This window comes from Ranitomeya variabilis, chromosome 5, assembly GCF_051348905.1.
Source record: "Ranitomeya variabilis isolate aRanVar5 chromosome 5, aRanVar5.hap1, whole genome shotgun sequence".
Classification (NCBI taxonomy): Eukaryota; Metazoa; Chordata; class Amphibia; order Anura; family Dendrobatidae; genus Ranitomeya; species Ranitomeya variabilis.
In genome coordinates, this window is record NC_135236.1 from 49,906,020 (window position 1) to 49,930,935 (window position 24,916).

A 24,916-nucleotide genomic window follows, 5' to 3' on the forward strand; every position below is an offset into this window, starting at 1 on the left:
TGCTAAATCCAAGAAGCAGCTATACCACTCAAAACCACAGGAGGGAGCCCAAGAGCAGAATTCACAAAAGTGCTACTTACAACCACCGGAGGGAGCCCAAGAGCGGAATTCACAACAGGGTTGGTAGTTTAACGGCGGCTTCCGCTGACCTTGAGTATAGTTCCGACAGTCTCTGGCAAGGTGACCGGTCCTCCACATTCCCAGCATTGGATGCCTCCTCCTCGCCGGGGGCACCTCGAGCCTGTCCTCGTGCCTCTGAAGCCTGATGGGAGGGGGCTTGCTCCCACTGATCCCTTATTGGTCGGGCCGAAGAATGGCTGCATGAGTACGGTGGGTCAGACTGTTGTAGTTCCCCCACTCTTCGCTCCATCTGGGTCAGTTTCTCTTGCATGTTGACAAGGGACCACTGCAAGTCTTGCACCACCTGGACCAGCACCTCCTGATGGTTTGGGTCCCCTCTGGTATTAGCGCCCTGGACACGCATCACCCCAGACACGTAGCTTTCTTCTTTCCTTCAGGCCACTGTTTCCACCAGGATTTGATGAAACGTAAGAGCCGGATCTGCCCGGACCCGTTCTGACAGTGCTCGCCTCAAGGATGTGCTGTGCAGTCCCAGAATGAATTGCTCCCGGAGTATCCGGTCTTTAGAGCCCATGCCGTCAAATCCTTCCACCTCCTTTCTCTGCACTTCCGCTAACAATTCTTGCAATGCTGTTGCATACTGAGAAATTCCTTCTTCTTCCCGCTGCAGCCTAGAGGAAAATTTGGCGCGAAGGTGTCCGGCGCTAGCAGTCTCGCCGTAGATCTCTTCCAGGAACTTAACTAGCTCCTTCAAGGTACTGCGGGTGAGTTCTGGTTGTAGGCAGACGTTTCTACGGGCTTCTCCCTCTAGGGCAGTTAACGCAATGTCCACTTCAAGGTTTGGGCTGATGTTATAAATCTTCAGGGTGCTTTGCAGCTGGGACACCCAGTCGGACAGTGGCATATTATTGCCGTCAAACTTTGGTAGCACACTAAATATGGTGCCCATGGGGAGTGTCCTTGCAGGGGTTCCACCATTGCCCACAGCATCTCCATTAACATTCCCGCTGTTGCTGTCTGCTGCCTCCATCTTGGTGACAGTACCCTGCTCGCAGCACCACTTGAAGTACACCGTACACAAGATGAGGTGCAAACAACAAAGGGTAGATTTATTGGAAGGTAAGGAATGAAGTGGATGAGGAAGATGCAAACAGGGGTATGCAATGACAAAAGATAATTTACAAGAGTTATAATATTCCCAGGTGGAGGCACAGAGGTGGGCAATATTCCTAGGTGGAGGCACAGAGGTAGGAAATATTTCAAGATGGAGGCACAGAGGTGGGTAATATTCCTAGGTGCAAGCACAGAGGTGGGAAATATTACTAGGTGGAAGCACCGGAGAGGGAAATATTCCTGGGTGGAAACACAGAGGTGGGAAATATTACTAGGTGGAGGCACAGAAGTGGGAAATATTCCTATATGGATGAACAGAAGTGGGCAATACTACTAGGTGGAGGCAAAGAGGTGGGCCATATTACTAGGCGGAGGCACAGAGGTGGGCCATATTACTAGGCGGAGGCACAGAGGTGGGCCATATTACTAGGTGGAGGCACAGAGGTGGGCCATATTCCAAGGTGGAAGCACAGAGGTGGGCAATATTCCTATATGGAGGCACAGAGTTGGGCAATATTCCTAGGTGGAGGAACAGAGGTGGGCAATACTACTAGGCAGAGCCACAGAGGTGGGCAATAATACTAGGTGGAGGCACAGAGGTGGGCAATATTCCAAGGTGGAAGCACAGAAGTGGGCAATATTCCTATATGGAGGCACAGAGTTGGGCAATATTACTAGGTGGAGGCACAGAGGTAGTCAATATTCCAAGGTGGAAGCACAGAGGTGGGCAATATTCCTATATGGAGGAACAGAGGTGGGCAATACTACTAGGCAGAGCCACAGAGGTGGGCAATATTACTAGGTGGAGGCACAGAGGTGGGCAATATTACTAGGTGGAGGCAGAGAGGTGGGCAATATTACTAGGTGGAGGCACAGAAGTGGGCAATATTACTAGGTGGAGGCACAGAGGTGGGCAATATTACTAGGTGGAGGCAGAGAGGTGGGCAATATTACTAGGTGGAGGCACAGAGGTGGGCAATATTACTATGTGGAGGCACAGAGGAGGGCAATATTCCAAGGTGGAAGCACAAAGGTGGGCAATATTACTAGGCGGAGGCAAAGAGGTGGGCAATATTCCTAGGTGGTGGCACAGAGATGGGCAATATTCCTAGGTGGAGGCACAAAGCGGGCATTATTACTAGTTAGAAACACAGGGTGGGGTATTAATACTATATGGAGGCATAATGCGGGCATTATTACTATATTAAGACACAATGGGGGCATTATTACTAGGTGGATGCACAGAAGGGGAACTATTACAATATGAAGGCACAATGGGGGCATTATTTCTAGGTGGAGGCACAATGGGGGCATTATTACTAGGTAGAGATATAATGGGGGCATTATTATATGAAGGCACAATGGGGTATTAGTATATGAAGGCACAATGGGGGCATTATTACTAGGTGGAGGCACAGATGGGGCATTATTATTAGGTAGAAACATCATGGGGGCATTATTACTGTATAAAGGCACAATGGGGGCACTATTGCTAGGTGAAGAAAACTGGATTATGGGGGCATTATTACTAGGCAAATACATAATGGGGGCATCATTACTAGGTGGAGACATAATGTGGGCATTATTACTAGGTGAAGGCACAGAGGGGACATTATTATTATTAGGTGGAGACATAATTGGGCAATGTTACTATATGAAGGCACAAATGGGGTACTATTAAGCAGAGACATAATGGGGCATTATTAGATAAAGGCGCAATGAGGGCATTATTGGAAGCTGGAGGCACAGAGGGAGCATTATTATTAGGTAGAAACGTAATGGAGGCATTATTACTCTATGAAGGCACAATGGGGGAATTATTACTAGCTGGAAGCACAGAGGGGGCGATAATATTATGTGGAGCAAATAGGGGGTGTTATTATGTGGAGACAGTGGGCATTACTACTAGGTGGATGCATATAAAGCATACTATTGGCATTATTTCTGTGTAGAGATGGGGGTATTACTGTCTACACTAAGGATGGTCATGGCAGCATGTGGTTTGGGTAGAGGTGGAGAAAAGTAAAGTGGCTGATGAAAAAGCGACACGCCAAAGATGTCATGGATGGAAGAAGTCTTCATTGTGATCTGAGCTGACTGTAAGCAAAGCACTCGAGTAGAATTAGTCTCGTCACTGTAAGGTCACTGTGTGGTGATAATATTGGGTGTAGTACATCGATGTTTGCCCCGTTGGCCAGGTTTCCTAAAATCTGCCCTTAAGCAATGGCTTGACCAGAGGTAGATAACTGCCAATGACTAAAACAGTGGTCTGGAACTTGTGAGACTTTGCCCATCCTGCTGGCAATCTCTGCAGCAGCCTCTCCTTCCCTCCTACAGTTTCGGTGTCACTCTTAATCCAGTTTTGTGCCCTCCTGCAGCTTATTCTCTCATTTGCCATGGAGCAGTCACTCATGCACAAGTCTCCTCGTCGTCTCTTCGGTGGCATCCGTAGCCATCAGCATACATAGTAAATATAGAAAAACTGACTGAACAGCCATCTAGTCTGAACTGGTGCATAACCAAAAAGTCTTACATAGCAAATAGATAATGGCTGCACTCAAGTTTATTGTGCTAAAGCAAGGAAATGTGCAATACATGAAATGTGAACAGCATAATGGCTTGTGAAATTTATGAAAAAACACATGAGATTTTTAGCACAAAATTTGGCCAAAAGTTGTGAGCCCATTCACCAAACGTCAAGGTAATCTCAGATCGAATGGGTAACTAACCTGTCTGCCTAGTGTGAACACTTACCTATGGCTAATAAAATGGTAAAGCCTGCATTTATAGAGGAGGTTAGAACCAACTGTGTTTGGAGGTAATTAAAATCACAGCATGGTGAAGGGCGGGGCGTTCAAGTCAGAAAAAGCAATACATAGTAAATATAGAAAAACTGACTGAACAGCCATCTAGTCTGAACTGGTGCATAACCAAAAAGTCTTACATAGCAAATAGCAAGGAAATGTGCAATACATGAAATGTGAACAGCATAATGGCTTGTGAAATTTATGAAAAATTAGCCATAGGTAAGTGTTCACACTAGGCAGACAGGTTAGTTACCCATTCGATCTGAGATTACCTTGACGTTTGTTCACATTTCATGTATTGCACATTTCCTTGCTATTTGCTATGTAAGACTTTTTGGTTATGCACCAGTTCAGACTAGATGGCTGTTCAGTCAGTTTTTCTATATTTACTATGTATTGCTTTTTCTGACTTGAACGCCCCGCCCTTCACCATGCTGTGATTTTAATTACATCCAAACACAGTTGGTTCTAACCTCCTCTATAAATACAGGCTTTACCATTTTATTAGCCATAGGTAAGTGTTCACACTAGGCAGACAGGTTAGTTACCCATTCGATCTGAGATTACCTTGACGTTTGGTGAATGGGCTCACAACTTTTGGCCAAATTTTGTGCTAAAAATCTCATGTGTTTTTTCATAAATTTCACAAGCCATTATGCTGTTCACATTTCATGTATTGCACATTTCCTTGCTTTAGCACAATAAACTTGAGTGCAGCCATTATCTATTTGCCATCAGCATACAGACTCCATCATTTCTACTTTCTTGCCCCTTGTAAGCTGTTAATCTTCGCCATTTATGTTGGATCCACTCTTCACTCACAGGAATAAGCCTTTCGGTTCCTCTGTGGTGACAATTTTCACTCCACATGCAGGAGGCTATTCTCTCTCACCTGGGACAGACTACACAGATGGCAGCTTCCTGTTATGCTCATTTGGGGTCCTCGCCCTAGGGTAACACACAAGGAGTACACCGAGTGCTACTCACCCCCACTACTAGCTAGCTATGATGCTGAATTCTTCTTCGTTCTGCTAGGTTACACCCGACCTCTACATTTTACACACTGTGGGTGGGTGTACTACTCCATCTATGGGAAAACATCTCTTCTGAGTTAGAGGGTCCGATTTACTTTCCCTTCAGCTAAATGGACCTGTCTTATGATGATGCTTCTGAGAATCAGACATTCTGGTATATCGAATCTGTCAGTAGGATTCACCCTCCTAAGCCGTCTATATGGGCATGGAGGTCATAGGAAGTTGTATAAAATGATACCGTGATATCTGTGATCTGATCTATGTTTTTCCAGAGCTTATTTTAAATTAAAGGAGGAGTCACCAGTGTGAGCTCTTAACAGCTCATTTACATATAAGAAAAATGTGGATTTCTCTGGAATAAGATATCGGATCACAGATATCAGGGTATCATTTTCTACCGCTTCATAAGACCTCCACGACCATATAGGCAGCTTACGAGGGTTCATCCTGCTGAGATTCCCTTTAAGTTTAGTATTTTTTTGACGATGATGTACAATAACAAATTGTATTGTGGTACCGTGTTAGCCAGAAAAATTGATGTGAATACTTTTCTGCCCAATGATGACAGAAGTATTCTAGGAGTGACACCTTTATTGTTTAACCAGAAAATAATATGTTTGCAAGCTTTCAGAGCACAGTGGCTCCTTCTTCAGGCAAAAATCACTCCTAGAATACTTCTGTCATCATTGGGCAGAAAAGTATTCACCGTATTTTTTTGACAAAATGTATGGGTTGAAGTTTTGCAGTTTGTCCAGCAGATGGCAGTGTTACATTGTTACCATATATGCGCAACAAAGGAAATATGTGCTGCTGACCTTATGTCCTGTACCCCCAGTGTCAGTCATAATCTTGTACCCCAAGTTTTAGTATAATTGTCCTATAACCACATGTCAGTGTCATTATCCTGTACTTCCAGTGTCATTTTCCTGTACCCAAAGTGTCATTATCCTGTACCCCAAGTGTCAGTGTCATTATCCTGTACCCCCAGTGTCAGTGTCATTATCCTGTACCCCCAGTGTTAGTGTCATTATCCTGTACCCCAAGTGTCAGTGTCATTATCCTGTACCCCAAGTGTCAGTGTCATTATCCTGTACCCCAGTGTCAGTGTCAATATCCTATACCCCAAGTGTCAGTGTCAATATCCTGTAACCCGAGTGTCAGTGTCATTATCCTGTACCCCAAGTGTCAGTGTCATTATCCTGTACCCCGAGTGTCAGTGTCAATATCCTGTACCCTGTCAGTGTCATTATCCTGTACCCCAAGTGTCAGTGTCATTATCCTGTACCCCAAGTGTCAGTATCATTATCCTGTACCCCCAGTGTCAGTATCATTATCCTGTACCCCCAGTGTCAGTGTCAATATCCTGTAACCCGAGTGTCAGTGTCATTATCCTGTACCCCAAGTGTCAGTATCATTATCCTGTACCCCCAGTGTCCGTGTCAATATCCTATACCCCAAGTGTCAGTGTCATTATCCTGTACCCCCAGTGTCAGTGTCAATCTCCTGTACCCCCAGTGTTAGTGTCAATATCCTGTAACCCGAGTGTCAGTGTCATTATCCTGTACCCCAAGTGTCAGTGTCATTATCCTGTACCCCGAGTGTCAGTGTCAATATCCTGTACCCCGAGTGTCAGTGTCAATATCCTGTACCCTGTCAGTGTCATTATCCTGTACCCCAAGTGTCAGTGTCATTATCCTGTACCCCAAGTGTCAGTATCATTATCCTGTACCCCCAGTGCCAGTGTCATTATCCTGTACCCTGAGTGTCAGTGTCAATATCCTGTACCCCGAGTGTCAGTGTCATTATCCTGTACCCTGAGTGTCAGTGTCAATATCCTGTACCCCGAGTGTCAGTGTCATTATCCTGTACCCCAAGTGTCAGTGTCATTATCCTGTACCCCCAGTGTCTTTATCCTGTACCTCCAGTGTCAGTGTCATTATCCTGTACCCCAAGTGTCAGTATAATTATCCTGTACCCCCAGTGTCAGTGTCATTATCCTGTACCCCAAGTGTCAGTGTCATTATCCTGTACCCCAAGTGTCAGTGTCATTATCCTGTACCCCAAGTGTCAGTATCATTATCCTGTACCCCAAGTGTCAGTGTCATTATCCTGTACCCTGAGTGTCAGTGTCAATATCCTGTACCCCGAGTGTCAGTGTCATTATCCTGTACCCTGAGTGTCAGTGTCAATATCCTGTACCCCGAGTGTCAGTGTCATTATCCTGTACCCCAAGTGTCAGTGTCATTATCCTGTACCCCAAGTGTCAGTGTCATTATCCTGTACCCCCAGTGTCTTTATCCTGTACCCCCAGTGTCAGTGTCATTATCCTGTACCCCAAGTGTCAGTGTCATTATCCTGTACCCCAAGTGTCAGTGTCATTATCCTGTACCCCAAGTGTCAGTATAATTATCCTGTACCCCCAGTGTCAGTGTCATTATCCTGTACCTCAAGTGTCAGTGTCATTATCCTGTACCCCAAGTGTCAGTGTCATTATCCTGTACCCCCAGTGTCAGTGTCATTATCCTGTACCCCAAGTGTCAGTGTCATTATCCTGTACCCCAAGTGTCAGTATCTTTATCCTGTACCCCCAGTGTCAGCATCATTATCCTGTACCCCTAGTGTCAGCGTCATTATCCTGTACCCCGAGTGTCAGTGTCATTATCCTGTACCCCGAGAGTCAGTGTCATTATCCTGTACCCCTAGTGTCAGTGTCATTATCCTGTACCCCCAGTGTCAGTGTCATTATCCTGTACGTACCCCCAGTGTCAGTGTAATTATCCTGTACCCCGAGTGTCAGTGTCATTATCCTGTACCCCCAGTGTCAGTGTCATTATCCTGTACCCCGAGTGCCAGTGTCATTATCCTGTACCCCCAGTGTCAGTATCCTGTACCCCCAGTGCCAGTGTCATTATCCTGTACCCCCAGTGTCAGTGTCATTATCCTGTACCCCAAGTGTCAGTGTCATTATCCTGTACCCCTAGCGTCAGTGTCATTATCCTGTACCCCCAGTGTCAGTGTCATTATCCTGTACCCCCAGTGTCAGTGTCATTATCCTGTACCCCGAGTGCCAGTGTCATTATCCTGTACCCCCAGTGTCAGTGTCATTATCCTGTACCCCAGTGTCAGTGTCATTATCCTGTACCCCAAGTGTCAGTGTCATTATCCTGTACCCCCAGTGTCAGTGTCATTATCCTGTACCCCCAGTGTCAGTGTCATTATCCTGTACCCCAAGTGTCAGTGTCATTATCCTGTACCCCGAGTGTCAGTGTCATTATCCTGTACCCCGAGTGTCAGTGTCATTATCCTGTACCCCGAGTGTCAGTGTCATTATCCTGTACCCCCAGTGCCAGTGTCATTATCCTGTACCCCCAGTGTCAGTGTCATTATCCTGTACCCCAAGTGTCAGTGTCATTATCCTGTACCCCTAGTGTCAGTGTCATTATCCTGTACCCCTAGTGTCAGTGTCATTATCCTGTACCCCTAGTGTCAGTGTCATTATCCTGTACCCCCAGTGTCAGTGTCATTATCCTGTACCCCCAGTGTCAGTGTCATTATCCTGTACCCCGAGTGCCAGTGTCATTATCCTGTACCCCCAGTGTCAGTGTCATTATCCTGTACCCCAGTGTCAGTGTCATTATCCTGTACCCCAAGTGTCAGTGTCATTATCCTGTACCCCCAGTGTCAGTGTCATTATCCTGTACCCCCAGTGTCAGTGTCATTATCCTGTACCCCCAGTGTCAGTGTCATTATCCTGTACCCCAAGTGTCAGTGTCATTATCCTGTACCCCAAGTGTCAGTGTCATTATCCTGTACCCCTAGTGTCAGTGTCATTATCCTGTACCCCTAGTGTCAGTGTCATTATCCTGTACCCCCAGTGTCAGTGTCATTATCCTGTACCCCCAGTGTCAGTGTCATTATCCTGTACCCCGAGTGCCAGTGTCATTATCCTGTACCCCGAGTGTCAGTGTCATTATCCTGTACCCCCAGTGTCAGCGTCATTATCCTGTACCCCCAGTGTCAGCGTCATTATCCTGTACCCCCAGTGTCAGCGTCATTATCCTGTACCCCCAGTGTCAGCGTCATTATCCTGTACCCCCAGTGTCAGTGTCATTATCCTGTACCCCAGTGTCAGTGTCATTATCCTGTACCCCCAGTGTCAGTGTCATTATCCTGTACCCCCAGTGTCAGTGTCATTATCCTGTACCCCGAGTGTCAGTGTCATTATCCTGTACCCCGAGTGTCAGTGTCATTATCCTGTACCCCAAGTGTCAGCGTCATTATCCTGTACCCCCAGTGTCAGTATCCTGTACCCCCAGTGTCAGCGTCATTATCCTGTACCCCCAGTGTCAGCGTCATTATCCTGTACCCCCAGTGTCAGTGTCATTATCCTGTACCCCCAGTGTCAGTGTCATTATCCTGTACCCCCAGTGTCAGCGTCATTATCCTGTACCCCCAGTGTCAGTGTCATTATCCTGTAACCCGAGTGTCAGTGTCATTATCCTGTACCCCAAGTGTCAGTGTCATTATCCTGTACCCCCAGTGTCAGCGTCATTATCCTGTACCCCCAGTGTCATTATCCTGTAACCCGAGTGTCAGTGTCATTATCCTGTACCCCAAGTGTCAGTGTCATTATCCTGTACCCCCAGTGTCAGCGTCATTATCCTGTACCCCCAGTGTCATTATCCTGTACCCCGAGTGTCAGTGTCATTATCCTGTACCCCCAGTGTCAGCGTCATTATCCTGTACCCCAAGTGTCAGTGTCATTATCCTGTACCCCCAGTGTCAGTGTCATTATCCTGTACCCCCAGTGTCAGCGTCATTATCCTGTACCCCGAGTGTCAGTGTCATTATCCTGTACCCCGAGTGTCAGTGTCATTATCCTGTACCCCCAGTGTCATTATCCTGTACCCCAATGTAACTCTTCTGTACCCCCAGAGTCGGTGTCATCTCCCTTTTGGTCAGTACATAGCCGCCCTGTCTCCAGCCTGCACAATGCCCTGTTGTACCCATCAGCACTAATCTCTCTTTCGTCCTGACAGTTTGTTGCAATGTATCAGCCTGGAGTCTAGATATAACTGTAACAAACCCTCAGCGCTGTGAGTACATGAGAGCTGAGCATGGGACGGGAGCCGCATTTATATACCGTCTCCTCTGTCTGTGCCCCCCGGCCTGAGTGCCCTCCTCCCGGTGTAATCGGCAGGTCACGGTGTCACTGGGTCTTTCCGCTCAGGGGACATGAGACTATTCCCTCACGTGTCCCTGGTAGAGATGGAGGCGGCTCAGCCCCGGGGCTGTGACATGTAGTGACGCAAGCAGCGGCCCGTCCGTCACCACAGCCCTGTCCTGGGCCTCTGTCGCCAGTGTACACCGTCCTCTGTCACCGGTAGGAATGGGGCCCGGACCACCACAGTGATGAGTGGCGGCCGACCCCCACATATGTGGTACGGTAGAGGACGGCGCCCCCTAGTGGCCGCTCATCAGCTCCGTGCTTACTGTGCCATGGTGGTTGTCTGAGGTGAGCGCGGTGCATTGTGGGCCGCTACCTGAGGCAGCAGGTGACCCGCCAGTCTCGTGTTCGCTGCCGCTGGACGCCCGCCAGCCATTGTGTAAGCGGCGCAGACAAAGGCCCCAACACTCGCGGCTTTCTTCCTGCAAATAGCTTCTGTTTTCTTTGCTCCAGTTCAGACCTGACAACTTGACCCATTTCTGGTTCCCGCTCGTCGTTCCTCTCGGGGCTATTTTTAAGCTGTGTAAAAAGTCAAGGATTTTAGGTTTTCACCGCGAGGTCACGTGTGTGTAGGGGGCAACGAGACCCCCGCAGAGGGTCCTGGGCCAGAACTGCCCGTCCATTGCACCCGCCACCCTGGCCATAACCCACATACGGACACTGGCACCGGGGCTGCGGCTGTAACCTGACCCCTCATAGAGTGTCAGCTCTGCGCTCAGGACTGATATATATCAGTATTCTGTATATTACAGTGTCAGCTCTGCGCCCAGGACTGATATATATCAGTATTCTGTATATTACAGTGTCAGCTCTGCGCCCAGGACTGATATATATCAGTATTCTGTATATTACAGTGTCAGCTCTGCGCCCAGGACTGATATATATCAGTATTCTGTATATTACAGTGTCATCTCTGCGCTCAGGACTGATATATATCAGTATTCTGTATATTACAGTGTCAGCTCTGCGCTCAGGACTGATATATATCAGTATTCTGTATATTACAGTGTCAGCTCTGCGCTCAGGACTGATATATATCAGTGTTCTGTATATTAGAGTGTCAGCTCTGCGCCCAGGACTGATATATATCAGTATTCTGTATATTACAGTGTCAGCTCTGCGCTCAGGACTGATATATATCAGTATTCTGTATATTACAGTGTCAGCTCTGCGCCCAGGACTGATATATATCAGTGTTCTGTATATTAGAGTGTCAGCTCTGCGCTCAGGACTGATATATATCTGTATTCTGTATATTAGAGTGTCAGCTCTGCGCCCAGGACTGATATATATCAGTATTCTGTATATTACAGTGTCAGCTCTGCGCCCAGGACTGATATATATCAGTATTCTGTATATTACAGTGTCAGCTCTGCGCCCAGGACTGATATATATCAGTGTTCTGTATATTAGAGTGTCAGCTCTGCGCTCAGGACTGATATATATAAGTATTCTGTATATTAGTGTCAGCTCTGCGCCCAGGACTGATATATATCAGTATTCTGTATATTACAGTGTCAGCTCTGCGCTCAGGACTGATATATATCAGTATTCTGTATATTAGAGTGTCAGCTCTGCGCCCAGGACTGATATATATCAGTATTCTGTATATTAGTGTCAGCTCTGCGCTCAGGACTGATATATATCAGTATTCTGTATATTACAGTGTCAGCTCTGCGCTCAGGACTGATATATATCAGTGTTCTGTATATTAGTGTCAGCTCTGCGCCCAGGACTGATATATATCAGTGTTCTGTATATTAGTGTCAGCTCTGCGCTCAAGACTGATATATATCAGTATTCTGTATATTACAGTGTCAGCTCTGCGCCCAGGACTGATATATATCAGTATTCTGTATATTACAGTGTCAGCTCTGCGCCCAGGACTGATATGGATCAGTATTCTGTATATTACAGTGTCAGCTCTGCGCTCAGGACTGATATATATCAGTATTCTGTATATTACAGTGTCAGCTCTGCGCTCAGGACTGATATATATCAGTATTCTGTATATTAGTGTCAGCTCTGCGCTCAGGACTGATATATATCAGTATTCTGTATATTACAGTGTCAGCTCTGCGCCCAGGACTGATATATATCAGTGTTCTGTATATTAGAGTGTCAGCTCTGCGCTCAGGACTGATATATATCAGTATTCTGTATATTAGTGTCAGCTCTGCGCTCAGGACTGATATATATCAGTGTTCTGTATATTAGTGTCAGCTCTGCGCTCAGGACTGATATATATCAGTATTCTGTATATTACAGTGTCAGCTCTGCGCTCAGGACTGATATATATCAGTATTCTGTATATTACAGTGTCAGCTCTGCGCCCAGGACTGATATATATCAGTATTATGTATATTAGAGTGTCAGCTCTGCGCCCAGGACTGATATATATCAGTATTCTGTATATTAGAGTGTCAGCTCTGCGCTCAGGACTGATATATATCAGTATTCTGTATATTACAGTGTCAGCTCTGCGCTCAGGACTGATATATATCAGTATTCTGTATATTACAGTGTCAGCTCTGCGCCCAGGACTGATATATATCAGTATTCTGTATATTACAGTGTCAGCTCTGCGCTCAGGACTGATATATATCAGTATTCTGTATATTAGAGTGTCAGCTCTGCGCTCAGGACTGATATATATCAGTATTCTGTATATTAGTGTCAGCTCTGCGCTCAGGACTGATATATATCAGTGTTCTGTATATTACAGTGTCAGCTCTGCGCTCAGGACTGATATATATCAGTATTCTGTATATTACAGTGTCAGCTCTGCGCTCAGGACTGATATATATCAGTATTCTGTATATTAGAGTGTCAGCTCTGCGCTCAGGACTGATATATATCAGTATTCTGTATATTACAGTGTCAGCTCTGCGCTCAGGACTGATATATATCAGTGTTCTGTATATTACAGTGTCAGCTCTGCGCTCAGGACTGATATATATCAGTATTCTGTATATTAGAGTGTCAGCTCTGCGCTCAGGACTGATATATATCAGTATTCTGTATATAGAGTGTCAGCTCTGCGCCCAGGACTGATATATATCAGTATTCTGTATATTAGTGTCAGCTCTGCGCTCAGGACTGATATATATCAGTATTCTGTATATTAGAGTGTCAGCTCTGCGCTCAGGACTGATATATATCAGTATTCTGTATATAGAGTGTCAGCTCTGCGCTCAGGACTGATATATATCAGTATTCTGTATATTAGTGTCAGCTCTGCGCTCAGGACTGATATATATCAGTATTCTGTATATTACAGTGTCAGCTCTGCGCTCAGGACTGATATATATCAGTGTTCTGTATATTACAGTGTCAGCTCTGCGCCCAGGACTGATATATATCAGTATTCTGTATATAGAGTGTCAGCTCTGCGCTCAGGACTGATATATATCAGTATTCTGTATATTAGAGTGTCAGCTCTGCGCCCAGGACTGATATATATCAGTATTCTGTATATTAGAGTGTCAGCTCTGCGCCCAGGACTGATATATATCAGTATTCTGTATATTACAGTGTCAGCTCTGCGCCCAGGACTGATATATATCAGTATTCTGTATATTACAGTGTCAGCTCTGCGCCCAGGACTGATATATATCAGTATTCTGTATATTAGAGTGTCAGCTCTGCGCTCAGGACTGATATATATCAGTGTTCTGTATATTACAGTGTCAGCTCTGCGCTCAGGACTGATATATATCAGTATTCTGTATATTACAGTGTCAGCTCTGAGCTCAGGACTGATATATATCAGTGTTCTGTATATTAGAGTGTCAGCTCTGCGCCCAGGACTGATATATATCAGTATTCTGTATATTACAGTGTCAGCTCTGCACTCAGGACTGATATATATCAGTATTCTGTATATTAGTGTCAGCTCTGCGCTCAGGACTGATATATATCAGTATTCTGTATATTAGAGTGTCAGCTCTGCGCTCAGGACTGATATATATCAGTATTCTGTATATTAGAGTGTCAGCTCTGCGCCCAGGACTGATATATATCAGTATTCTGTATATTACAGTGTCAGCTCTGCGCTCAGGACTGATATATATCAGTATTCTGTATATTAGTGTCAGCTCTGCGCCCAGGACTGATATATATCAGTATTCTGTATATTACAGTGTCAGCTCTGCGCTCAGGACTGATATATATCAGTGTTCTGTATATTAGAGTGTCAGCTCTGCGCCCAGGACTGATATATATCAGTATTCTGTATATTACAGTGTCAGCTCTGCGCTCAGGACTGATATATATCAGTATTCTGTATATTACAGTGTCAGCTCTGCGCCCAGGACTGATATATATCAGTATTCTGTATATTAGTGTCAGCTCTGCGCCCAGGACTGATATATATCAGTATTCTGTATATTAGAGTGTCAGCTCTGCGCCCAGGACTGATATATATCAGTGTTCTGTATATTAGAGTGTCAGCTCTGCGCCCAGGACTGATATATATCAGTATTCTGTATATTAGAGTGTCAGCTCTGCGCTCAGGACTGATATATATCGGTATTCTGTATATTACAGTGTCAGCTCTGCGCCCAGGACTGATATATATCAGTATTCTGTATATTACAGTGTCAGCTCTGCGCTCAGGACTGATATATATCAGTATTCTGTATATTACAGTGTCAGCTCTGCGCTCAGGACTGATATCAGTATTCTGTATATTACAGTGTCAGCTCTGCGCTCAGGACTGATATATATCAGTATTCTGTATATTACAGTGTCAGCTCTGCGCTCAGGACTGATATATATCAGTATTCTGTATATTACAGTGTCAGCTCTGCGCCCAGGACTGATATATATCAGTATTCTGTATATTACAGTGTCAGCTCTGCGCTCAGGACTGATATATATCAGTATTCTGTATATTAGAGTGTCAGCTCTGCGCTCAGGACTGATATATATCAGTATTCTGTATATTACAGTGTCAGCTCTGCGCTCAGGACTGATATATATCAGTATTCTGTATATTACAGTGTCAGCTCTGCGCTCAGGACTGATATATATCAGTATTCTGTATATTAGAGTGTCAGCTCTGCGCTCAGGACTGATATATATCAGTATTCTGTATATTACAGTGTCAGCTCTGCGCTCAGGACTGATATATATCAGTATTCTGTATATTACAGTGTCAGCTCTGCGCTCAGGACTGATATATATCAGTATTCTGTATATTAGAGCGTCAGCTCTGCGCCCAGGACTGATATATATCAGTATTCTGTATATTAGAGTGTCAGCTCTGCGCTCAGGACTGATATATATCAGTATTCTGTATATTAGAGCGTCAGCTCTGCGCCCAGGACTGATATATATCAGTATTCTGTATATTACAGTGTCAGCTCTGCGCTCAGGACTGATATATATCAGTATTCTGTATATTACAGTGTCAGCTCTGCGCCCAGGACTGATATATATCGGTATTCTGTATATTAGAGTGTCAGCTCTGCGCTCAGGACTGATATATATCAGTATTCTGTATATTAGAGTGTCAGCTCTGCGCTCAGGACTGATATATATCAGTATTCTGTATATTACAGTGTCAGCTCTGCGCTCAGGACTGATATATATCAGTATTCTGTATATTAGAGTGTCAGCTCTGCGCTCAGGACTGATATATATCAGTATTCTGTATATTACAGTGTCAGCTCTGCGCTCAGGACTGATATATATCAGTATTCTGTATATTACAGTGTCAGCTCTGCGCCCAGGACTGATATATATCGGTATTCTGTATATTAGAGTGTCAGCTCTGCGCTCAGGACTGATATATATCAGTATTCTGTATATTAGAGTGTCAGCTCTGCGCTCAGGACTGATATATATCAGTATTCTGTATATTACAGTGTCAGCTCTGCGCCCAGGACTGATATATATCAGTATTCTGTATATTACAGTGTCAGCTCTGCGCTCAGGACTGATATATATCAGTATTCTGTATATTACAGTGTCAGCTCTGCGCTCAGGACTGATATATATCAGTGTTCTGTATATTACAGTGTCAGCTCTGCGCCCAGGACTGATATATATCAGTGTTCTGTATATTAGAGTGTCAGCTCTGCGCCCAGGACTGATATATCAGTGTTCTGTATATTAGAGTGTCAGCTCTGCGCCCAGGACTGATATATATCAGTATTCTGTATATTACAGTGTCAGCTCTGCGCTCAGGACTGATATATATCAGTATTCTGTATATTAGAGTGTCAGCTCTGCGCCCAGGACTGATATATATCGGTATTCTGTATATTAGAGTGTCAGCTCTGCGCTCAGGACTGATATATATCAGTATTCTGTATATTAGAGTGTCAGCTCTGCGCTCAGGACTGATATATATCAGTATTCTGTATATTAGAGTGTCAGCTCTGCGCCCAGGACTGATATATATCAGTATTCTGTATATTACAGTGTCAGCTCTGCGCCCAGTACTGATATATATCAGTATTCTGTATATTAGAGTGTCAGCTCTGCGCTCAGGACTGATATATATCAGTATTCTGTATATTAGAGCGTCAGCTCTGCGCTCAGGACTGATATATATCAGTATTCTGTATATTAGTGTGTCAGCTCTGCACTCAGGACTGATATATATCAGTATTCTGTATATATTACAGTGTCAGCTCTGCGCCCAGGACTGATATATATCAGTATTCTGTATATTAGAGTGTCAGCTCTGCGCCCAGGACTGATATATATCAGTATTCTGTATATTACAGTGTCAGCTCTGCGCCCAGGACTGATATATATCAGTATTCTGTATATTAGAGTGTCAGCTCTGCGCTCAGGACTGATATATATCAGTATTCTGTATATTAGAGTGTCAGCTCTGCGCCCAGGACTGATATATATCAGTATTCTGTATATTACAGTGTCAGCTCTGCGCCCAGGACTGATATATATCAGTATTCTGTATATTACAGTGTCAGCTCTGCGCTCAGGACTGATATATATCAGTGTTCTGTATATTACAGTGTCAGCTCTGCGCCCAGGACTGATATATATCAGTATTCTGTATATTACAGTGTCAGCTCTGCGCTCAGGACTGATATATATCGGTATTCTGTATATTAGAGTGTCAGCTCTGCGCTCAGGACTGATATATATCGGTATTCTGTATATTAGAGTGTCAGCTCTGCGCTCAGGACTGATATATATCAGTATTCTGTATATTACAGTGTCAGCTCTGCGCTCAGGACTGATATATATATCAGTGTTCTGTATATTAGAGTGTCAGCTCTGCGCCCAGGACTGATATATATCAGTGTTCTGTATATTACAGTGTCAGCTCTGCGCCCAGGACTGATATATATCAGTATTCTGTATATTACAGTGTCAGCTCTGCGCCCAGTACTGATATATATCAGTATTCTGTATATTAGAGTGTCAGCTCTGCGCTCAGGACTGATATATATCAGTATTCTGTATATTAGAGTGTCAGCTCTGCGCTCAGGACTGATATATATCAGTATTCTGTATATTAGAGTGTCAGCTCTGCGCCCAGGACTGATATATATCAGTATTCTGTATATTACAGTGTCAGCTCCGCGCCCAGGACTGATATATATCAGTATTCTGTATATTACAGTGTCAGCTCTGCGCTCAGGACTGATATATATCAGTATTCTGTATATTAGAGTGTCAGCTCTGCGCCCAGGACTGATATATATCAGTATTCTGTATATTACAGTGTCAGCTCTGCGCTCAGGACTGATATATATCAGTATTCTGTATATTAGAGTGTCAGCTCTGCGCTCAGGACTGATATATATCAGTATTCTGTATATTAGAGTGTCAGCTCTGCGCCCAGGACTGATATATATCAGTATTCTGTATATTACAGTGTCAGCTCCGCGCCCAGGACTGATATATATCAGTATTCTGTATATTACAGTGTCAGCTCTGCGCTCAGGACTGATATATATCAGTATTCTGTATATTACAGTGTCAGCTCTGCGCTCAGGACTGATATATATCAGTATTCTGTATATTAGAGTGTCAGCTCTGCGCCCAGGACTGATATATATCAGTATTCTGTATATTACAGTGTCAGCTCTGCGCCCAGGACTGATATATATCAGTGTTCTGTATATTACAGTGTCAGCTCTGCGCTCAGGACTGATATATATCAGTATTCTGTATATTAGAGTGTCAGCTCTGCGCCCAGGACTGATATATATCGGTATTCTGTATATTAGAGTGTCAGCTCTGCGCCCAGGACTGATATATATCAGTATTCTGTATATTACAGTGTCAGCTCTGCGCTCAGGACTGATATATATCAGTGTTCTGTATATTACAGTGTCAGCTCTGCGCCCAGGACTGATATATATCAGTATTCTGTATATTACAGTGTCAGCTCTGCGCTCAGGACTGATATATATCGGTATTCTGTATATTAGAGTGTCAGCTCTGCGCTCAGGACTGATATATATCGGTATTCTGTATATTAGAGTGTCAGCTCTGCGCTCAGGACTGATATATATCAGTATTCTGTATATTACAGTGTCAGCTCTGCGCTCAGGACTGATATATATCAGTATTCTGTATATTAGAGTGTCAGCTCTGCGCTCAGGACTGATATATATCAGTATTCTGTATATTAGAGTGTCAGCTCTGCGCCCAGGACTGATATATATCAGTATTCTGTATATTACAGTGTCAGCTCCGCGCCCAGGACTGATATATATCAGTATTCTGTATATTACAGTGTCAGCTCTGCGCTCAGGACTGATATATATCAGTATTCTGTATATTAGAGTGTCAGCTCTGCGCCCAGGACTGATATATATCAGTATTCTGTATATTACAGTGTCAGCTCTGCGCTCAGGACTGATATATATCAGTATTCTGTATATTAGAGTGTCAGCTCTGCGCTCAGGACTGATATATATCAGTATTCTGTATATTACAGTGTCAGCTCTGCGCTCAGGACTGATATATATCAGTGTTCTGTATATTACAGTGTCAGCTCTGCGCTCAGGACTGATATATATCAGTATTCTGTATATTAGAGTGTCAGCTCTGCGCCCAGGACTGATATATATCAGTATTCTGTATATTAGAGTGTCAGCTCTGCACTCAGGACTGATATATATCAGTGTTCTGTATATTAGAGTGTCAGCTCTGCGCCCAGGACTGATATATATCAGTATTCTGTATATTAGAGTGTCAGCTCTGCGCTCAGAACTGATATATATCAGTATTCTGTATATTACAGTGTCAGCTCTGCGCCCAGGACTGATATATATCAGTATTCTGTATATTAGTGTCAGCTCTGCGCCCAGGACTGATATATATCAGTATTCTGTATATTACAGTGTCAGCTCCGCGCCCAGGACTGATATATATCAGTATTCTGTATATTACAGTGTCAGCTCCGCGCCCAGGACTGATATATATCAGTATTCTGTATATTACAGTGTCAGCTCTGCGCTCAGGACTGATATATATCAGTATTCTGTATATTAGAGTGTCAGCTCTGCGCCCAGGACTGATATATATCAGTATTCTGTATATTACAGTGTCAGCTCTGCGCTCAGGACTGATATATATCAGTGTTCTGTATATTAGAGTGTCAGCTCTGCGCTCAGGACTGATATATATCAGTGTTCTGTATATTACAGTGTCAGCTCTGCGCTCAGGACTGATATATATCAGTATTCTGTATATTAGAGTGTCAGCTCTGCGCCCAGGACTGATATATATCAGTATTCTGTATATTAGAGTGTCAGCTCTGCGCCCAGGACTGATATATATCAGTATTCTGTATATTACAGTGTCAGCTCTGCGCTCAGGACTGATATATATCAGTATTCTGTATATTAGAGTGTGAGCTCTGAGCTCAGGACTGATATATATCAGTATTCTGTATATTACAGTGTCAGCTCTGCGCCCAGGACTGATATATATCAGTATTCTGTATATTAGAGTGTCAGCTCTGCGCTCAGGACTGATATATATCAGTATTCTGTATATTACAGTGTCAGCTCTGCGCCCAGGACTGATATATATCAGTATTCTGTATATTACAGTGTCAGCTCTGCGCTCAGGACTGATATATATCAGTGTTCTGTATATTAGAGTGTCAGCTCTGCGCTCAGGACTGATATATATCAGTGTTCTGTATATTACAGTGTCAGCTCTGCGCTCAGGACTGATATATATCAGTATTCTGTATATTAGAGTGTCAGCTCTGCGCCCAGGACTGATATATATCAGTATTCTGTATATTACAGTGTCAGCTCCGCGCCCAGGACTGATATATATCAGTATTCTGTATATTACAGTGTCAGCTCCGCGCCCAGGACTGATATATATCAGTATTCTGTATATTACAGTGTCAGCTCTGCGCTCAGGACTGATATATATCAGTATTCTGTATATTAGAGTGTCAGCTCTGCGCTCAGGACTGATATATATCAGTGTTCTGTATATTAGAGTGTCAGCTCTGCGCCCAGGACTGATATATATCAGTATTCTGTATATTACAGTGTCAGCTCTGCGCTCAGGACTGATATATATCAGTGTTCTGTATATTAGAGTGTCAGCTCTGCGCTCAGGACTGATATATATCAGTGTTCTGTATATTACAGTGTCAGCTCTGCGCTCAGGACTGATATATATCAGTATTCTGTATATTAGAGTGTCAGCTCTGCGCTCAGGACTGATATATATCAGTGTTCTGTATATTAGAGTGTCAGCTCTGCGCCCAGGACTGATATATATCGGTATTCTGTATATTAGAGTGTCAGCTCTGCGCTCAGGACTGATATATATCAGTGTTCTGTATATTACAGTGTCAGCTCTGCGCTCAGGACTGATATATATCAGTATTCTGTATATTACAGTGTCAGCTCTGCGCTCAGGACTGATATATATCAGTGTTCTGTATATTAGAGTGTCAGCTCTGCGCTCAGGACTGATATATATCAGTGTTCTGTATATTACAGTGTCAGCTCTGCGCCCAGGACTGATATATATCAGTATTCTGTATATTACAGTGTCAGCTCTGCGCTCAGGACTGATATATATCAGTGTTCTGTATATTAGAGTGTCAGCTCTGCGCTCAGGACTGATATATATCAGTGTTCTGTATATTACAGTGTCAGCTCTGCGCTCAGGACTGATATATATCAGTATTCTGTATATTAGAGTGTCAGCTCTGCGCCCAGGACTGATATATATCAGTATTCTGTATATTAGAGTGTCAGCTCTGCGCCCAGGACTGATATATATCAGTATTCTGTATATTACAGTGTCAGCTCCGCGCCCAGGACTGATATATATCAGTATTCTGTATATTACAGTGTCAGCTCTGCGCTCAGGACTGATATATATCAGTATTCTGTATATTAGAGTGTCAGCTCTGCGCCCAGGACTGATATATATCAGTATTCTGTATATTACAGTGTCAGCTCTGCGCTCAGGACTGATATATATCAGTATTCTGTATATTAGTGTCAGCTCTGCGCCCAGGACTGATATATATCAGTATTCTGTATATTACAGTGTCAGCTCTGCGCTCAGGACTGATATATATCAGTATTCTGTATATTAGAGTGTCAGCTCTGCGCCCAGGACTGATATATATCAGTATTCTGTATATTACAGTGTCAGCTCCGCGCCCAGGACTGATATATATCAGTATTCTGTATATTAGAGCGTCAGCTCTGCGCCCAGGACTGATATATATCAGTGTTCTGTATATTAGAGTGTCAGCTCTGCGCTCAGGACTGATATATATCAGTATTCTGTATATTACAGTGTCAGCTCCGCGCCCAGGACTGATATATATCAGTATTCTGTATATTACAGTGTCAGCTCTGCGCTCAGGACTGATATATATCAGTATTCTGTATATTAGAGTGTCAGCTCTGCGCCCAGGACTGATATATATCAGTATTCTGTATATTACAGTGTCAGCTCTGCGCTCAGGACTGATATATATCAGTGTTCTGTATATTACAGTGTCAGCTCTGCGCCCAGGACTGATATATATCAGTATTCTGTATATTACAGTGTCAGCTCTGCGCCCAGGACTGATATATATCAGTATTCTGTATATTAGAGTGTCAGCTCTGCGCTCAGGACTGATATATATCAGTATTCTGTATATTAGAGTGTCAGCTCTGCGCCCAGGACTGATATATATCAGTATTCTGTATATTAGAGTGTCAGCTCTGCGCCCAGGACTGATATATATCAGTATTCTGTATATTAGTGTCAGCTCTGCGCCCAGGACTGATATATATCAGTATTCTGTATATTAGAGTGTCAGCTCTGCGCTCAGGACTGATATATATCAGTATTCTGTATATTAGAGTGTCAGCTCTGCGCCCAGGACTGATATATATCAGTGTTCTGTATATTAGAGTGTCAGCTCTGCGCCCAGGACTGATATATATCGGTATTCTGTATATTAGAGTGTCAGCTCTGCGCTCAGGACTGATATATATCAGTATTCTGTATATTAGAGTGTCAGCTCTGCGCTCAGGACTGATATATATCAGTATTCTGTATATTACAGTGTCAGCTCTGCGCTCAGGACTGATATATATCAGTATTCTGTATATTAGTGTCAGCTCTGCGCCCAGGACTGATATATATCAGTATTCTGTATATTACAGTGTCAGCTCTGCGCTCAGGACTGATATATATCAGTATTCTGTATATTAGAGTGTCAGCTCTGCGCTCAGGACTGATATATATCAGTATTCTGTATATTACAGTGTCAGCTCTGCGCTCAGGACTGATATATATCAGTGTTCTGTATATTACAGTGTCAGCTCTGCGCCCAGGACTGATATATATCAGTGTTCTGTATATTAGAGTGTCAGCTCTGCGCCCAGGACTGATATATCAGTGTTCTGTATATTAGAGTGTCAGCTCTGCGCTCAGGACTGATATATATCAGTATTCTGTATATTAGAGTGTCAGCTCTGCGCTCAGGACTGATATATATCAGTATTCTGTATATTAGAGTGTCAGCTCTGCGCCCAGGACTGATATATATCAGTATTCTGTATATTACAGTGTCAGCTCTGCGCCCAGTACTGATATATATCAGTATTCTGTATATTAGAGTGTCAGCTCTGCGCTCAGGACTGATATATATCAGTATTCTGTATATTAGAGCGTCAGCTCTGCGCTCAGGACTGATATATATCAGTATTCTGTATATTAGAGTGTCAGCTCTGCGCTCAGGACTGATATATATCAGTATTCTGTATATTACAGTGTCAGCTCTGCACTCAGGACTGATATATATCAGTATTCTGTATATATTACAGTGTCAGCTCTGCGCCCAGGACTGATATATATCAGTATTCTGTATATTAGAGTGTCAGCTCTGCGCCCAGGACTGATATATATCAGTATTCTGTATATTAGAGTGTCAGCTCTGCGCTCAGGACTGATATATATCAGTATTCTGTATATTAGAGGGTCAGCTCTGCGCCCAGGACTGATATATATCAGTATTCTGTATATTACAGTGTCAGCTCTGCGCCCAGGACTGATATATATCAGTATTCTGTATATTAGAGTGTCAGCTCTGCGCTCAGGACTGATATATATCAGTATTCTGTATATTAGAGTGTCAGCTCTGCGCCCAGGACTGATATATATCAGTATTCTGTATATTACAGTGTCAGCTCTGCGCCCAGGACTGATATATATCGGTATTCTGTATATTAGAGTGTCAGCTCTGCGCTCAGGACTGATATATATCGGTATTCTGTATATTACAGTGTCAGCTCTGCGCTCAGGACTGATATATATCAGTGTTCTGTATATTAGAGTGTCAGCTCTGCGCCCAGGACTGATATATATCAGTGTTCTGTATATTACAGTGTCAGCTCTGCGCCCAGGACTGATATATATCAGTATTCTGTATATTACAGTGTCAGCTCTGCGCTCAGGACTGATATATATCAGTGTTCTGTATATTAGAGTGTCAGCTCTGCGCCCAGGACTGATATATATCGGTATTCTGTATATTAGAGTGTCAGCTCTGCGCTCAGGACTGATATATATCAGTATTCTGTATATTACAGTGTCAGCTCTGCGCTCAGGACTGATATATATCAGTGTTCTGTATATTAGAGTGTCAGCTCTGCGCTCAGGACTGATATATATCAGTATTCTGTATATTACAGTGTCAGCTCTGCGCCCAGGACTGATATATATCGGTATTCTGTATATTACAGTGTCAGCTCTGCGCTCAGGACTGATATATATCGGTATTTTGTATATTACAGTGTCAGCTCTGCACTCAGGACTGATATATATCGGTATTCTGTATATTACAGTGTCAGCTCTGCACTCAGGACTGATATATATCGGTATTCTGTATATTACAGTGTCAGCTCTGCGCTCAGGACTGATATATATCGGTATTTTGTATATTACAGTGTCAGCTCTGCGCTCAGGACTGATATATATCGGTATTCTGTATATTACAGTGTCAGCTCTGCGCTCAGGACTGATATATATCAGTATTCTGTATATTACAGTGTCAGCTCTGCGCTCAGGACTGATATATATCAGTGTTCTGTATATTAGAGTGTCAGCTCTGCGCCCAGGACTGATATATATCAGTATTCTGTATATTAGTGTCAGCTCTGCGCTCAGGA

At 43.7% G+C, this 24,916-nt stretch overlaps 1 long non-coding RNA gene across 1 annotated transcript in view; it reads left to right on the forward strand.

Moving 5' to 3' along the window:
* The first annotated feature begins 775 nt into the window (after positions 1-775).
* Positions 776-24,916, forward strand: part of LOC143774378 (uncharacterized) — a 142,288-nt gene continuing 118,147 nt past the window's right edge. The window contains exon 1 of the long non-coding RNA XR_013215521.1: positions 776-845. This is a non-coding gene — a long non-coding RNA (uncharacterized LOC143774378). The remainder of the gene's footprint in view (positions 846-24,916) is intronic.